This window comes from Crocodylus porosus, unplaced genomic scaffold (genome assembly GCF_001723895.1).
Source record: "Crocodylus porosus isolate Cpor-Errol unplaced genomic scaffold, CroPor_comp1, whole genome shotgun sequence".
Classification (NCBI taxonomy): domain Eukaryota; kingdom Metazoa; phylum Chordata; order Crocodylia; family Crocodylidae; genus Crocodylus; species Crocodylus porosus.
The window spans coordinates 88,719,698-88,728,921 of NW_017728906.1; the positions used below are offsets into that span (position 1 = coordinate 88,719,698).

The following is a 9,224-nucleotide window of genomic DNA, read 5'->3' on the forward strand; positions in this document are numbered from 1 at the left end:
TAAATAAAAAAACCTAAATGCAGCTACTACTACTTTACAGACTATTTGGTACTCCCTGAAAGTCTGTTAACTGCACATTAGGCCATTGAATGCCATATTTCTTCTTTAGAGGCTCACTCAGTTCCCAGCAAGTGTGCTATTAATTCATGAGAAGGCAAATACTAACAGTTCTCCATTGCATAAATAATCATGAAAAGTAGTCACTGTAATATTGAATCCTTGCTCTGAGCGCACCACTCTGCTCAATCTCAACTACATAGCCATAGCTAATCCTAAACAGAGAACAGTTTTCCTTTTCTGCTGAACTTTTCTAGGTTTATGAAATGGCCCTGTTCCTCATCAGGATGCAACAGAGCCTTTCCAAGATGTTCACAAAAAAATGAACTGGAGAGCTCTATGAATAGCCACAAGCCAGATGCTTAGGGCACTCACCTGTGACATGAGAGGCCAAGGCTCACATCCCTGGTCTGCCATTTTCCTGTAGCTCAGGTGACTGCCTAACTAATCAGGTATGCAGGAGTGAGTCTCTCACTGTTGGTGCTGTTCCACTTCATATAAATTATTTAATAATCATTGTAGTGAAGACTTGCACATGGGTTTCTTACATTCCAGGACTACAGAGGCAGTTTTTCTCTGTCCCAACACATATTTAACTATTAGCACAAAGTAGGACAACTCCTACAGGAGAGGGATGAAGAGCTGGAGGTTAGGGGCTGCAGTGCCTAACTTTTAGACACCTGGGTCCCTGTATTAAGCATTTAAACTAACCCTCCATGGGCCATAGAAAGAATTAGATGCACAGCATAGGATCCAGCACAGATAGGGGGTTAACAAAGCTGGCCAATAAGAAACAGTGATCTCAGAGAGGTGTTTTTGGTATCCCAAGCCTCTCTTTGCCATCAGCACCTCAGCCTGCTAGGACCAACAGCCCAGAATCCACTCTCGAGAGTAGGATCTAACAACTTATCTTTCAAAAGAGTAAGCTCTCTTTTCCTTTATGAAATTGACACCATTGTGATGCCAACAACTATAAGTTTGTGTAATGGCCTACGAATTAAAGCAGGCTACTCTTGGCTCAGCTTCTGCCTCAGCCTGGACAGCATCAAACCTGTATCTCACATCACCCTTACCCACAAAGTCATAGTCTATTCTGGGTGAATGCGTTCTCTGTTCCCTCTGTTGAAGTTGTGACACTGTACAGAAAATAATTCAAATTTCATTACACCAGATCAAAAATGGAGCAGAAGGAAAAATCTTTGCTTTGTAACCTAATCTTTAGGTCCCTCAGATGGAAAAGTTGCGTTGTGTATAAATAGTCATGCACCCCCTGCTCTGTCACTCTCTAGCACAGTGGATCTTGCATACCTTTCAAACATGGCTGGAGAAGGGGCACAATTAAGCTGGTAAAGAGCAGGTCTTGTGAGGTAGCTGCTTTCCATACTGCTGTCCCTCCAGCACTTCTGCAGGATTCTCTATCTAAACTACATCCTTGTGGGATGGAGAACCCTCCCTCTTCTTTGGATCAATGTAACCAAATGAAAAGCATACCAAAGGAATCCATTTCTCATTATAGTACTTACTCTAGGCACTACTCAAGGTGTGATTAATTAGGTGTGATTAATTAAACTACAAGTCGTGACCTCCTTTTTTTTTTCTTGTCACATACGTATAAACAAGTGGACACTCCGTGAAATTAAATGGCACAGAGTAGTAAATTTACATGCAATAAAAGAAAATACTTTGTGCCTGCCTACAGTCAACCTGTGGAATGTGTTGCTACAGGTGATCATCTAGGCCAGTGAGTCTCAACCAGAGTGCTGTGCTGCACAATATTAGCACTGCTAGGTGTACAAATACTTACATGTGATTCATAAAACAAACCCAGAGACTTCACATAGGAATCCATAGTGTCAAAAACTTTCTGAACTATTATAGTCTCTGTGAATTCTTCACAACAGGACTTGCTCTATCATTTTTCTCTAGTCAAAAAATGAGTGAAAGCTAAGAGCTAACATTTTCCAAAGTCTGCTAATGAACATTAGCATTAAACATTTTCCAGAGTCTAATGAGGGGTGCCTTGAGCCTGAAAAAGGTTAAGGGCCATTGACCCAGACAAACAGGTTTGCTGGGATGCAAAGAACACTTCCTAATTTCATTACCAAAACCAATGGCATAGTTGTATGTTCTTTGGATGCACAGGACACACATGAACTTTAATGGGAGTTTTGGTTGTGCTAGGAGTACAAATTAGGACCTGGATTGTCGCCGTGAAGGCAAGCAGTCATTAGACTAAGCCAGGAAGGGTCTTCCATCTCACTGTGCTATTGGCGGAGTGTTTTTTTACTCTGATCTGGTTTCAGCTTGTTTTCTTGTTTTGTTCCCTCTCAGGTGTCCTGTCTTGGTCACTGCTTTTGGCCAGAAAGGCAATTCTTTTCTTTCTGTGACCTCAATATCTAAATTGGTTAATAACAGCTCTCCTCCAGGAAAGGCTGAAAATAGATTTGAGATTCAGATGTACCTCTCTGATGAACCATGGTTACCAAAGTGAAAACTGCTCATTCCTACAAGCACGAATAAATACCATGATAAATAAATACAAGCTTTGCAGCCTTTCTTGCTAGCAATTCACTCATTTTATGGTGTCATAGTTAGGCTGGAGAGCCACCCTGGTCTGTTCTCATAATTGGCATGTCATTAATTGCTGGGGCCCTTGTTCAGTGCTGGTAGTAGCAAAGTACTCTCTTATTTATTCAGCCTAGTATATAACTTATAGCAAGATCCTGTGTAATCCAGTAAAGTACTCAGCATTATTATGTTTACATATTTTAATCACTGTAAAGTAAGGAGTCCACTCATAATCTAATTGTTTTTGTTTACTGTGTTTCTCATTTTACAGAAGAGTTCATAGGAAGGTGCCTGTGTTACTGTGTTCTCAATTCACATGAAAAGATTCTATAACATTCTTTTTTTCTCAGTTATGAAAATACTTTCCTGATCTCATTAAGCTTAGATAAAAAGATTAAGTGGTGTTTTTGCTTTTTATTTGTGACAATACAAATTAGACACACCTATGATGAACTAATTACTATGTTTATATTTTTTGTACAGAACAAGCTTGTTAACTGTGAACGTGAAGAGATGAAGTAAGCAAAAACAAAGAGAAGTGTGGAGTCTTGCTGCTATTATTGTCTATGATATACATGCACACTCTGTGCTGGTATACTCTCTCTCTTCCATCCCACACTTTCAGATTTTTGGATGAATGGGTAAGTAAAAACATAGTTTGGTTAGACATGTTTTTGTACTATAAAAGCAAAAGTAAGTTTTAGGTGAATAAATTTAACAATTGTAATACAAGAACGCTATAAATAGAGCTTAATTTTATAGAGCTTTTTTAAAAAATGACAATTACATATGAATGTTATTGTAGTAAGGACCAAAGGTTGATATCCTTGTTCTCATTGAATATTACTTATTCTTCATAGAGTCACATTGAAGCTGTTTGTGTGCATAACCATTCAGTGATGTGAGTCGAATGTTCATATCTGACTTTAGTTACTCTGGATTTGAGAGTTTAAATAGTCACACTAACTTCAGTTTCTTTCAGTGTTGTGCACCAAAGTTGTATACCAAAGTTTTATATGAGCTATCACTTTATTAATTCTGGATGCAGTAGATATTATCACCTTTGTTTTTGCTGACTTCAAATTGCTTGAAGTTTTAATTATTGTGATTATAACAATATTGCATAACTGACATTTCACACAGAGAAATGACATCAACTGTGAACCACTTAGAATAACAGCAGACATAACTGATTTGTGTCAATATGGCTATAGCATATTTGAGAAGATGGAACTGGAGACAAAAAGAAGCATAAACTGTTACCTCCATTCTCTCTGCACAGCACAGTTCCTTCTCCCATTTACATGCCAAGATGCAAACTGAGGTCCCAACCTTGCAAATCTGGACTAAGCAAGTCTCCTTCTACCCTCTTGGGCAACTTGTAAGATTGGTACCTTAGAGAACATGGGGGGCAGGTCAAGAATATGAATAAACATAGTGAATATTAATGGACTTCAACCAAGAATCAGCAAAATATTCTGACTTAACTAACTTGTCTTTCCTCCGTCTTGGCCCAACCACGTAGTATAAACAGGAAACGGAACTTTCTTTCTGCCTGACTTCGAACCACATGACAAACGCTTCAATATCATATTTTAAGATTAGAGAAAGAAGGAACTGTTGACTGCGTAAGGTAGCTAAAAAAGGGAGCACTAAATACAAGAGTATAAACAGTGGGTAAAATATGTATTTAATTTAAAAAGGAGATTGAGACCAAAAGGAAGAGAAATGGAAAAAGGCACAAAAGCAAGAAAAAGGAAGAAAAAGAAGAGACAGTACAACTTTTGAAATGCTTAACTTAAATTTGGGGAGCAGACTGTACTTACTAACAGCCCAACCAATTGTTTTAGCTATTTGAAATCAAAGTTAAAATACCTCGCCTTTTGTCAAATGCTGGTTTCCCCCTCATTTAAAAGGATCAGTATGACGGCATCCCCTAAAACAAATTTTGCAATTACTATTCCCTTCAATAAAGAATGTCAGAAACATTCTCCTTGTTTTAGATCAGTTCCTGAAAAAACCTGCCCCTGACTTTATTTCCCCATTCATTTTTTTTAATTCAGTGGTATAAGCATATCATTCAATATGAGCAACATACTGTATTGATGCCTCTAATACATTATGCAGTGTTGTGATTATTATTGTTGTGGATGCATTGCCCCAAAACTGTAATATATTGTAAATATATAGTGAAGAATTAAATATATAATGCTATATGACATTTATTCACAAACACCATTTTTGGAAAAAAACAAGCACTCTTTACAGAAAAAATTTAACCAGCTCAAATACTTATTCTATGCACATCGTATGCTATAGTCAGCAATGACATAGGACCTGTGTAATTATATATATTTAGAGTCCATACAGTTAACCTTTATATTACATTTAAATTAACAATTTTAAAACTAAAGTCATAAATACAAATGGTGCAGCAGTAAGTACAGCGTGACCTGTCCTCTCCAATGACTCAAATGTACATAAAGTAATTGGAAAGATTCCCATTGACTTTAATAGGCTTTGGACTAGCTCCAAAATGACTGTAAAATCACATGCTGTTTGTGTTTGTTGGGTTACACCCGTACTAGAATTTTAAAAATTAGAAAAGCAGGCAAGCTTGCCTGCCTATGCTCTTAGACCAATATGGCTACAACCAGAAAACCTTGCAAAATTGGAAAAGTGACTCAAATATTATGTTTTATTTTAGAATTCAAAGAAGAAACAATTTGTTGTCATGCTGGATGTCATGTGAAGTTGTCAGCTTAAAAAGTCCCTTGCTGGAATCACTGCTCTTCCTATGAAGATACCGTCCCATTTTTTTCCCCTTCTTGTAGTTGTTTCTTCTGAAAACATATTGTCAGGCTTGACAGTGCCCTGACAAGCACACTGGAGAAACACAGGAGCATTAGAGATGACTGAGCTGGGACCCGTGGTGTGGAGTTGGTGTGTGCATAGACTCTGTACATTTACCTCTATGCTACTGAGGGCCAGGCAAATATTTTGTAGATGCTGGAAAAAGAAAACATCAGAAACAATGACAAATTTGAAACTCCAAATATAAACCCTGCATAAGGATGTCCCAACAGATTCCACCTCTGGTCAAAATAGAGGGATTTGAAGTAAGCTTAAACAGTATGAAGTGAAGTAGAATCAAGGTAGATAATGGATGGCACCCAGCATACAAAAGACTATAGGATGAAACCTTATTTTCACTCATGGAACTACTAGTAGATGCTGTTAGAATCCTTGACAGTGTGTATTTAGCTTCCTACCGAAGGATCACTAATCCCAGGAGCCAGTAGCTCCACAGACTCATTCCTGTTTCAAAACTTCAAAAGCCTGAAAAGACTTCAAAAGCCCAAAAGCTTGCAAAAAAGAATTTTTTCCAACTATTTGAGTTGGTCTAACAAAAAAAATCAGATTTACCCAAAGGACCTTGTCTGCCCATTTCAAAACTTCTGTTTTATAAATGTATACATAAATCCATACTAGTATTGAAAAGCACTAGTGCAAGCAAATGAGCTTTATGGGACAGTATATACCTCTCTCTCTCTCTCACTGGGTAATTGTATAATCTCCCATCATTGGACTAGCTAGCTGCCTCACACACTTAAAGGCTGAAGAAGGGTGTTTTGTGCCCAAAAGCTTGCAAATGTTTCCAACTATTAAGTTGGTCTAATAAAGGATATCACATCTACCTAAAGAACCTTATCTGTCACATGCTTAAATGCATTTACCACACAACACCAATTTTGGTAAAGGAGGAACTGAAAGATGAGGTGAGGTGCTCCAGGAGAGCTGTAGTAGAGCCATAACTGAGACCTGATTGTTTGTTCCAATGCCATAGGCCACTGTTTCTCATCAACAAGGACAAAGCATTAAATACCAACAACCAACTGCAAAATTTGTTCTAATGCTGAATGATAGTGACAGCAGGTAATGCATTACTTTCCCACTGGTCTGCTTAGAGTATGAGATTGACTGCCCTGGTCTCAACCCCTTCCTATCTGCAAAACCTCTTTGGCGTACCTTTCAATACCATAACCCAGAAATCTATTTTCAGTGTGGCTTTGTGCCCTACTGAAGATTGAAGTAGTTAGGTACTGCTATATGTGTGCACACATTTATAAGGGGATGCATAGACATGAATATATATTTAAACAGTTGTATTTAATAAATATACATTAATGCAAAAAGAGGTTTGAATGTTTTGAATATTTTTTTTGGTTTATAAAATAGCATGGGCACACAAATAACAGTGAGATTTAAAAAAATAATAAAGAATGGACTTTCTACGTGAAACGTGAGATCAGAAGTGCTCACAAGTGGCCAAGACCTGCTAAATAATTAATCAATAGAGCCTTGTGGCAGTTTGAAATGTAAATGTGATGGATGAAGGTGTGATGCTTGTCATCAAGCAGAAAGTGATGTGACTGGAATGGATAACCTGCAGTACCTGCTGACTGGCAAAAGCTTGGACACAAAGATAAAGTAAAGCCATCAGACATCAGCCCCAGCAACCCCTAATTCTTGCCTTTGACCCACAATTCGCTTTCATGTCCCTGTCCCAGAAGAGATGTTTAAAAAAATGATGAAGGGAGATCTTGGGGTGAGGAAGAGGAGAGGAAACCATCTAAAGAAATGTTACCTGACAAGGCTGCAGGCTACATACTTAGGAACACCTTTCTTTTCTCTATGTTCTTCTTCTGTAAAAAAATTGCAGCTCCTTTCTTCTTCCCTTTCTTCCCAAATTCTCTAGAGCCATACCTGCAAGTGCCTCTGTGACTCAGAAACTGACAACGGCTGCATGCAAAGGAACAAAGAATAAGAATGACAATTCAGAGTGTGAGCAGGTGAGAGAGACACCTTTTACTTATCAAACTAGGCTGTAAAAATGCTCTTTTTACTCAGTGAGCTAGAAATAGAGCTGATCTAACTAGGCATTGATCCAAATTCTTTATTTGCACCGAGATGTGACGCTAACTGAATTTTTAGGTCAACTAGATGTCTGCAGCTTCTCTGTTCAACTATGGAAGCATAGCTCTGAGTTGGAGAAGGGGGAAACCCACATAATTGCGGCGTATTATTCTATGGGGAAATTCACACCACTAAGGTAAAGAGTGTACAAGAATGTCCAGCAATAAAAGTCTGTTTTCAGGAAGCTTATGACTTAGTCATGACATTGTATCTGTGTGGAAATTTGAGAAAATACAGCTCAACGTGAGAGAAATGCTTTTTTATTTTTGCAATTTTAAAAATGTTTTCATCTATTCCTCTGTTATAAAAAAGAAAGACTGAAAGTAGAAGTTGCCAGTTTGGTTGCTTTTTTCCCCACTACAGTCAGAATACTCTTGATTTTGGAGGGTTCCTAGTTCACAATATAAACTAGTTCCTTTTTGGGGGCACGGGGTGTCTTTTGTTATAAAAATCTACTCTTATAAGTAAGTAAATATAATGTCCCAACATTGTATGGATTTTGCAAACTTACCTAAATGCACACTAGTAAATAAAAGCCATTTATGATAAAAACTAAAATAGGCAATTGACATGCAAAAATAGGTGTTATCATTTCTTCAGGACAGAATAAGTATAAAAATATTCAGTTAAGAGTTCTTTAGACATCCATAAATCCTTATTTACCCTTTGTAGTGGCATAATTAGCCAAGATGCCTCCTGAAACCCTCTGATCATATACTTCCCTGAAAGATTATTTTTTCTTTTTGTTTTTTTGAGTTTTTTAAATTATCTTTATATTAGCATCATTCAAAAGAAACAAGGAAGTGAGGAAACACAAAAGTGCACAGACAGAAATAAATGAGCTTAGTTTCAATTTCAAAAAAGCAAGAATTTCCTACATTAGACTAAAACAGAAAGCCTATTTTACCCATTTCAGAATAAATGCTTTATTTTTAGCTAGAGCTAGATCCAAGAAGTTGAGGTAAATGTGTGTAGTTCAATTGAAGACAATGATTTTTAATGTCTCATTGGCTGCCTACCTCCGCTATTTACAAAGGACCAATCATCTTAGCATCTAGGGGCTCATTGTACTGCTCATAAATCATTTCCATACATAACAACACTGGTAGATATGCAGTTCAGGTTAAACTTACTTTTCTGGTATTTTTATACATTGTTTTGAACTTGTATATGTGGGACCTAATTTTGGTGGCTAACATTTTTGTATACATGCATCCATATGTATGTATAAAGCAATCAGAACTCGTAGTCCATATGTATATATGGTATTTGTAGTTATACTAAGTCCCTTTCATGCTACCTGAGTCATATAATGAAGGTTTTATGTAAACAAGAATCAGATCCCAGGCATTTTGTGTTGGTTCTGGATTAAAAAGCCCAGAAATCAAAGTCTTATAGCTCTTAGACTCTCAGCTTCCAAAAGGAGATTGGCCTATTACCAAGTGTGGCTGACCTGTCTTCTGTCTTCCAGTATCATTTTAGCAAGACTTGTTGCTTTCCGGGCTCCTATTTATGCAACTGTATTGCAACAAATATAATGGCATTTATGTTGGTTGCTGAGTAATAAATAAATAAAACCCCAACCATATTTAGGTCCATAGTTGTGAGAATAAGAGGGGGGG

General features: G+C 37.4%; 1 long non-coding RNA gene across 1 annotated transcript in view; it reads right to left on the reverse strand.

Moving 5' to 3' along the window:
* Positions 1-2,860: 2,860 nt before the first annotated feature.
* The window catches only part of LOC109306247, a 48,821-nt gene continuing 42,457 nt past the window's right edge, over positions 2,861-9,224 (reverse strand). The window contains exons 4-5 of the long non-coding RNA XR_002099910.1: positions 7,274-7,428; positions 2,861-5,634 (exon numbers count right to left, since the gene is read on the reverse strand). This is a non-coding gene — a long non-coding RNA (uncharacterized LOC109306247). The remainder of the gene's footprint in view (positions 5,635-7,273; positions 7,429-9,224) is intronic.